Raw genomic sequence first — 8,766 nt, 5'->3', positions numbered from 1 at the left:
CTGGGCAGCATAGTGAGACTCTGTCTCTTAAAAAATTTTTAAAAAGGCAAAACAAAGATGTTAGTAGCATCTAATGTTAATAACATTGTGACCACAACCAATTAGCTAATTTGTTTTCTGATTAGTCACTTACATTAGCCACATCATCTTAAATAACTTAGGTTTTTACCTCCTTCTAACATAAGCTTAGCAGTAGCCTATTTTTAGATAAGTCACTTAAAGTTTCACTTGAAAGGGATCAAAAGAATCAATAATTGAAGATGGATTTAGACACACCGGGTCCAAAAAATTATGTACCTAACAGTCAGCTTTTGTGAGTTGGCGCCTCCCCAGCCCCATCATCCATATTTTAAAATGTTGAGTGTGCGTGTGCACCAGATGATTCATCCAAGCTGCTCTGGAAGTTCTCTGCTGGTGACAGTAAAGCCGACCCACCCCCTGTCCTCCCCTCTGCCTGGTGAAAATGCAGACTATCAGTTCTGTGGCACTGTCACAGCACATCGTGGCCTTCTTTATTTAGGTGCAATGCTGGTGGGCAGTGCGCTCCTACACGCAGCTTTCCATCTCTTGATCACATTCCCCCACCACTTTTATCTGCCTGCAACACCCAAATGTTCATGCCCAAAAAGAAAGTGAGGACTTAAAGATCCCTGGGGTCCTCAGAACCCACAGAACAGGCCCCTCCAACAGATTATCGCTTGGCTTCATTGGTCCTCATATCCAAAAAGGTTAGATATTAAACTGTTTCCCAGCTTTATCAATGCAGGAGCCTTGCTCTCTCTTCCTGCTTACTGAAGATATAACAAAAGAGATTCTGAAATTGCTGGTGGTACCAGCTCTTGGGTTTCTTTTCTTTTCTTTTCTTTTCGAGGTGGAGTCTTGCTCTGTCATGCAGGCTGGAGTGTAAGTGGCATGATCTTGGCTCACTACAACCTCCACTTCTTGGGTTCAAGCCATTCTCCTGTCTCAGCCTTCCAAGTAGCTGGGATTACAGGTGCCCACAACCACGCCCAACTAATTTTTGTGTTTTAGTAGAGACAGGGTATCACCATATTCATATTGGCCAGGCTGGTCTCAAACTCCTGACCTCAGGTGATCCACCTGCCTTGGCCTCCCAAAGTGCTGGGATTATAGGCATGAGCCACCGCACCCAGCCAGCTCTTGGGTTTCTTTTAACAAAGATTTTGGGGGCAGATCTGTGCTCTGAGGATAAAGCTAACCACCCTAAAAACAAGAGTCCTTCTCTGGGGTTCATCCATCCCTCCCAGTATCCCCCTCCTGAAGCCCGTGTCCCCTCCCTTCTCCATGCCATCCAGAGACTTTCACATTCAGGAGGAAAGTTGGGCTTTTTTAAACAAACAAACTAACAAACAACTGTAGATGTTTCAAGCTAGCCCTACAGGCTTCCAGCTCTCTCCCTACCCCTCTTCTTATTCCCCCACTCCTGGCTCCTAGTCAATGACTAAAGCTCTCCAGGAGTATTTATGGACAGGGTATCTATTGTTCACCTTGTGATCACACTAATCCTTGGCTCGGGGCTGCTCTGCTCTGCTCTGAACGAGTCACAAGGGTGATTGGGTGGGAGTAGGGAGGAGGACAGTGCCTCATTCAGGAACAGTACATTTATTTATAGAACAGGCCTTTTCCTCTTCTTCCTAGAATCATCTGTTAATGCCGCAGTTGCCATATCCTCAAACACTCCCTTTGGGAGAGAGATGATAGGGGCCCAGGACTTCAGAATTAAAGGTCAAAGTTCTTAGAGTCAGGGCACCAAAAGACTCCTCTCCCCACGTCCACGGACAAACCCAGAGAAGCTCAGATTCCTAAGAGCTGTGGACCACTGGGCATCATGATTTCCTCGATAGCACCAAAGGTGTAGCCAAATGCTCTCTCCTGGAGACGCATGACTCAATGCCTGCAGGGTGGGGAGTGGGAGCTCAATTCCTGGGAAATTCTGGCCTCATTCTGGCAGTATTTGGGGTCTGATAGGCCTAATAATCCCCTTTATCTTTTTTTATTTTTATTTTTTGAGACAGAGTCTCGCTCTGTTGCCCAGGTTGGGGTGCAATGGTGCAATCTTGGCTCACTGCAACCTCTGCCTCTTGGGCTCAAGTGATTCTCCTGCCTCAGCCTCCCAAGTAGCTGGGATCACAGGCATGTGCCACCATGCCAGGCTAATTTTGTATTTTCAGTCGAGACGGGGTTTCACCATGTTGGCCAGGCTGGTGTCGAACTCCTGACCTCAGGTGATCCACCCGCCTTGGCATCCTAAAGTGCTGGGATTACAGGTGTGAGCCACCGTGCACAGCCGGCCTGATAATTCCTTTGGGGGTTTCTGAAAAATAGGCTGGGAAATTGCTGTGGATAAGAGAGTAGGGAGATGCAAAGGGCATCACCTTGTTTATCTTGTAGCATATGATTGCCACTATCTGGATTTAAAAAAAAAAAGAAGAAAAATACAGGGCTTCAGGCAAGGAGTGAAAATGAAGGCCATCTGCATAAAGCTGGAAGAGGACTCTTGAATCCACAGGCCTGCTTAAGCTTGGAAACATTTAGCCCACAATTATCTGCTGCCCTGTGTGACTGATTGCTTCTTGTGTTCAAGTTCTGACTGAACCAGACAGCAAATCAGTTGTGGGCAGAAGCCTTAGGGAACAGAGCTGGGTACAAAATGAGTTCTCAGAAATCCCTTGTGGATTTTCAGACGTGGATTCTTATAAGTGACTATCATTAGCATTAAAAGATGTTTTTTGAAGATGGTGATGATTGATGATAGTAATGATGATGTTTGGATGATGATGATTGATAATGATGATGATGATTGATGATGTGGTGATGGCGGAATCCTACTGGAGGAAGGAACCTTGTGTCTTTTTTATTTCTTTCTTCCCTCTGCCCAGAAAGTACAATGCAAATAGTAGGTTTTTAAAAATCATTTGCTAGATTATCAAATAAATCATAATTATAATCATTCCATGTCTGTCAAATAAAACCTTTTTTTTTTGTTTTTGAGACAGGGTCTAGCTCTGTTGCCCACGCTGGAGTGCAGTTGCACAATCTCAGCTCACTGCAACCTACACCTCCTGGGTTCAAGTGATCCTCCCGCGTCAGCCTCCCAAGTAGCTGAGACTACAGGCACGCACCACCACTGGGCTTGGCTAATTGTTGTAATTTCTGTAGAGATGGGGTTTCACTATATTGCCCAGGCTGGTCTTGAACTCCTGGGTTCAAGAAATCCGCCCGCCTCAGCCTCCCAAGGTGTTAGGATGACAGGCTTGAGCCACCACGCCCAGCCTACACATGGAACATCTAAGTTGCTTGGTGGTGACTTTGATTAGGCTTGAAGCTTTTCTTTTTCTTAAAGAAACAAAACAAAAATAGGATGTTGGGAGCCTGGTGATCAGTTCTCCATATAGCTCATCTGAGTTTGTGCTATCATAAGGTAGTGGTTCTCAAACTTGAACCTTGCATCAGAATCACCTGGAGCTTGTTAGTGTTTCTAGCTGGGGCTGGGCATAGTGGCTCATGCCTGTAATCTCAGCACTTTGGGAGGCCGAAGTGGGAGAATCACTCAAGTCCAGGAATTTGAGACCAGCCTGGGCAGCATAGTGAGATCCCATCTCTGCAAAGTGAAAGCCCGTCACAATGCTGGGTATGGTGGCACCCCTGTGGTCCCAGTTACTTGGGAGGCTGAGGTAGGAGGATCATTTGAGCCCAAGAGTTAGAGGCTGCAGTGAGCCATAATCATACGATTGCACTCCAACCTGGGCAACAGAGCAAGACTCTGTCTCTAAAAAAAAAAAAAAAAAGCAAAAACAAAACCCACTGTAGCTGGGCCCCAGAGTTTCTGGTTCAACAGCTATAAAGTAGGTCTCAAGAAGATGAGATCTTAAAGTTCTCATGCAATGCTGCTGCTCCTAGTGATCTGGGGCCCCGCTTGGAAAACTGCTGCCCCAGGGTGCGTTAGCAATGTCTCAGGTTCTCCTACCTGGAACTTTATTTATTTGGGGGGTTTAAGAAAGGTCCAGGAAATGGACTCATAACTCTGTGTAAAGAGACCTATGGAGAGGTCCCTTGGAGAATTCTTCTCAGAGGATTGCTGCCACCATCTCAGCAAGGGCCCACTTTCTCTAGAATTTAGAGATTGTGGAAGTGGGACAAAGGTTGCCGAGGGACCACGTGGGGATCCTGATCTAATTTGTCTACAGGCTCACCTCTCCACCCATCTCTTCTCCCCACTCCAGCCCCAGGTGATTTTTCTAAATCAGAAACTGGACCATCCCAGTCTCCTGCTCAGACACCTGTGATGGTGAGAGACAGGACTGGCTGGATTTCCTAGGCCAACTAAGAATCCCTAAGCCTAGCTGGGAAGCTGACCACATCCACCTTTAAACATGGGGCTTGCAACTTAGCTCACACCCGACAAATCAGGTAGTAAAGAGAGCCCACTAAAATGCCAATTAGGCTAAAACAGGAGGTAAAGAAATAGCCAATCATCTATTGCCTGAGAGCACAGCGGGAGGGACAATGATCGGGATATAAACCCAGGCATTCAAGCCGGCAACGGGAACCCCCTTTGGGTCCCCTCCCATTTTATGGGAGCTCTGTTTTCACTCTATTAAATCTTGCAACTGCACACGCTGCTGCTCTGTGTTTGTTACTGCTCGAGCTGAGCTTTCGCTCGCCATCCACCACTGCTGTTTGCCGCTGTGGCAGACCCATCGCTGACTTCCACCCCTCCAGATCCCGCACCGTGTCTGCTGTGCTGCTGATCCAGCGAGGCGCCCATTGCCGCTCCCAATCAGGCTAAAGGCTCCCCTTTGTTCCTGCATGCCTAAGTGCCCGGGTTCATCCTAATCGAGCTAAACACTAGTCGCTGGGTTCCACAGTTTTATTCCATGACCCACAGCTTCTGATAGAGCTGTAACACTCACCGCATGGCCCAAGATTCCATTCCTTGGAATCTGTGATGCCGAGAACCCCAGGTCAGAGAACAAGAGGCTTGCCGCCATCTTGGAAGCGGCCCGCCGCCATCTTGGAAGCGGTCCGCCACCATCTTGGGAACTCTAAGAACAAGGACTGCCCGCCACCCCCTCCACGTAACAATGGCTCACGGTTCCTCCACAGTTTGACCCATGCCTGGCTCTTCAACTTTGCCTCCTGCTGCTCCAGACATCCCAGCATGCCGTCTCTTGCCTCGTTCCTCTGCACATGGTTTTTCTGGATGTACAGTGTCTTTCCTGTTCCCTCTCACCTGCATCCTACCCATAGGATTGTCCACCCCCATATCTCTAAGGAAAGTACACCTCCCTCGTCTCCCCTCTGCTGGCTGCCAAGGCCACAATTTGAACCCCCAACAAACCCTCATGACCAGAGTTGTTGCATTGGTGGCATTGGTGGTTTACTCTCAGACTCCCGTGCTGCGCTGTGGAGGAACCGGGACTGGGTCTCTTGAATCCTTAATATTCAGCATGCTGCTGGGATTGTAGAAGGAGCTTGGTAAAGGTTTGCTAGATAAATGGAGACTGCCGAAGACTCAGTGCTAACTGACCACACACTTCATCAGTCATTACTCGTGTTACTGGAAAGGGGTCCTGATCCAGGCCCCAAGAGAGGGTTCTTGGATCTCTTGTAAGAAAGAATTCAAGCTAAGTCCATACAGCAAAGTGGAAGCAAGTTTATGAAGAAAGTAGAGGAATAAAAGAATGGCTACCCTCGGGGCTGCTGGTTGCCCATTTTTATGGTTATTTCTTGATTACATGCTAAACAAGGGGTGGATTATTTATGCCTCCCCTTTTTAGACCATATTGGGTAACTTCCTGACGTTGCCATGGCATTTGTAAACTGTCATGGCGCTGGTGGGAGTGTAGCAGTGAGGACGACCAGAGGTCACCCTCGTCGCCATCTTGGTTTTGGTGGGATTTGGCTGGCTTCCTTACTGCAACCTGTTTCATGAGCAAGGTCTTTATGAGCTGTATCTTGTGCTGACCTCCTGTCTCATCCTGTGACTAAGAATGCCTTAACCTCCTGGGAATGCAGCCCAGCAGGTCTCAGCCTTATTTTACCCAGCCCCTATTCAAGAACGGAGTTGCTCTGATTCAAATAACTCTAATACTCGGGAGACTCCTGGACACAAAACAACAGGCGGAAAAGTTGCATAGGAGTGGATTGCAGGTAAAGATGAGAAGCAGGGATGGAAAGCGGGTAAGGTGGGATGACCAGTGCTCCCTTTAAGTCACCTGCAGTAAAATGAACTCCCCTGGCTTTTGTTGTCCTAAAGCAGGGGTCCCCAACCCCTGAGCCAGGGACTGGCCTCTTAGGAACAGGGCCACACAGCAGGAAGTGAGCAGCCCTTGAGTGAGCATGACCGCCTGAGCTCCATGTCCTGTCAGATCAGCGTCAGCATCGGATTCTCATAGAAGCACAAACCTTACCGTGAATTGCGTGTGCAAGGAATCTAGGTTGCACGCTGCTTATGAGAATCTAACCAATGCCTGATGATCAGAGGTGGAACAGTTGCATCCCGAAACCTTCCCCAGTCTGCCTCCCCTGATCCGTGGAAAAATTGTCTTCCGCGAAACTGGTCGCTGGTACCAGAAAGGTTGGGGACTGCTAAAGGTTGGGGACCACTGTCCTAAGGCACAGTGACAAAGGTGTGTCCAGGAGCAAACGAAGGATGCTCTAAAGGGCCTTGGGGGAGGGGGAGGAAGTTGGAGGTTTGCAGAAAGGGAAGTAAGAATTTCCCAAAATGACAGTACCTTTAAGAGTTGCCTACCTGTCAGCTCCTGAGGCCCCAGGCCCCCAAGCCCCTTCTTCCCCCTCAACTAGGTAGGAGCATCTTTCTTGTTTCCTTTTGATTTGATGGCCTTAGATGGTGATAAGTTGCTTAGAGGTCCAGATTTTGTGTGGTGCCTGGGAAGACGAGGCATCTTATTCTGCACTTCATATGTAAGTCAGCTTCACTTCTGAAGCTATTTTTATACTTATACGAGGTTGACTTCCAGACCATAGGATCAAGTTTATAATAAAAGCACCGGACTGGGAATCAGGAACCCTGTTTCCCTTTTCTTGCAGTGACCAGCTAGCTGCTAGCAGTTGGGCAGTTGCATTTTCAACTTCCTTCACTGCTCAGGCAGCACACTTATTAAAACTCCCCACTCAAAGTTTATTTATGACTCTTGCAAACCAATTTGCAGAACTGTTTTCCATTCCGAAGGTTGTGCCTTAGAAAATTGGACCTGCTTTCAAAGTTCTTCCAATGATATCATTCCCTGCGAACTCCAACAGCCAGGGAAGTAGGATAAACAAAAGCAACCCTTGTGGGAAGTTCTCAAATTCCAAATGCTTGATCTTAAAATCTGGCTGAATTTATCGGCTGAAACCACCATTGATGGAGTATTTCTGGTTGACCTCCCTGCCCTCTGTCCTCTGCCTCCGCCACCCCCATTCTGAATGGTGAGCTTCTGGGCCCTTCTATTTGCATCTGCAAAGATACCTCCCCTGGGATAAGTGCCTGTGTTCTTCCGGGAACCAATTTAAACCCGAAAGGGCCTTTAAAAATACATTTAATAGTTGGAAAGGATCCCTTTCTTTTTAACTTCTGAGCTCATTCCCTCTGGGAATCAAGTGACATTTTGATTCCGGTGTGTAAGCTGTTTTTTCTTTAGATCGTTTTTTGTGTAAACATTCCTCTGCAAAATTATTTTCATATTTTAAGGAAACTTCTTTCAAGTGTCCAGTCAGACTGATTCCTATTCTGTTCCCGTCACAAACCCCCAACTCGATGCTCTCTCACCCACCAACTTCCCCATTTCTCAACAGCTCATATTCAAACGGATTCTACGGTCTGTTAAAAGATTTCCCCGAGCAGTCATGGTGGTTCATGCCAGTAATTCCAGCACTTTGGGAGGCCAAGGTGGGCAGATTGCTTGAGCCCAAGGATTCGAGACCAGCCTGGGCAACATAGCAAGACCCTGTCTCTACAAAAAATTAAAACATTAGCTACATGTGGTCCCACACACCTGTGGTCCCAGCTACTAGGGAGGCTGAGGCCGGAGGATGGCTTAAGCCTAGGTGCTGGAGGCTGCAGTGAGCTATGATTGTTCCACTGTACTCCAGCCTGGGAAACACAGCGAGACCCTGTCCCCCCACCAAAAAAGATTTCCCCAGCTTCCTGAAATTCCCACTTCTCAAATCTTCCCTGGGCTGTAGCCAAGGCGAGGCCGACTAGGCTGGACAAAGCCCACAGAGGTCAGGGTGGGGAAGCTCATCCGGAGGCATCATTGTCCTGCCCTGGTGCCATCCGCAGGGAAGCCAGGCAGCCCTGACAAGGCAGACTCAGCACCAGCAAGACAGGTGCAGAGTTGGGTAGAGGACCAGCACCAAGGCTGAGCAAGGGCGAGAGCAGCTTTCTCACTGAGCGGCTGACAGGAGCCTGGCAGCCACAGTAAGAAAAGCAGGCCAATCAAGTTCTCTTCTGCCACCGAGAGCTCAAGTGCCTTTTTTGTACTTTTTGTAGAGAAAGGGTCTCCCTGTGTTCCCCAGGCAGGCCTCGAACTCCTTGGCTCAAGTGATCCTCCCACCTCAGCCTCCTTATTTTTCTTATATACATCAAGAAAAGTGAAGTGGCTGCATGGAAAGAATCCCTAAGTAATAATCCTACCACTGCCACCAAGTTACCGTGTAGCCTTGGATGGTCACTTTGCTATTAATATCTTTCATCCATAAAATCACAGAGCAATACTAGATCATCTTTAAGGGTCTTGC

The 8,766-nt window shown here is 47.9% G+C and overlaps 1 long non-coding RNA gene across 1 annotated transcript; it reads right to left on the bottom strand.

The window, feature by feature from the left end:
* Window positions 1-1,607: 1,607 nt before the first annotated feature.
* Window positions 1,608-5,125, bottom strand: LOC134810853 (uncharacterized). The gene is made up of 2 exons (XR_010159495.1): window positions 4,935-5,125; window positions 1,608-2,892 (listed from the first exon to the last, which is right to left on the bottom strand). It is a non-coding gene; the product is annotated as an uncharacterized LOC134810853 (long non-coding RNA).
* Between the last annotated feature and the right edge of the window lie 3,641 nt (window positions 5,126-8,766).

Source organism: Pan troglodytes, chromosome 7 (genome assembly GCF_028858775.2).
Source record: "Pan troglodytes isolate AG18354 chromosome 7, NHGRI_mPanTro3-v2.0_pri, whole genome shotgun sequence".
Classification (NCBI taxonomy): Eukaryota; Metazoa; Chordata; class Mammalia; order Primates; family Hominidae; genus Pan; species Pan troglodytes.
This window is presented reverse-complemented; position numbering and strand designations above follow the sequence as displayed.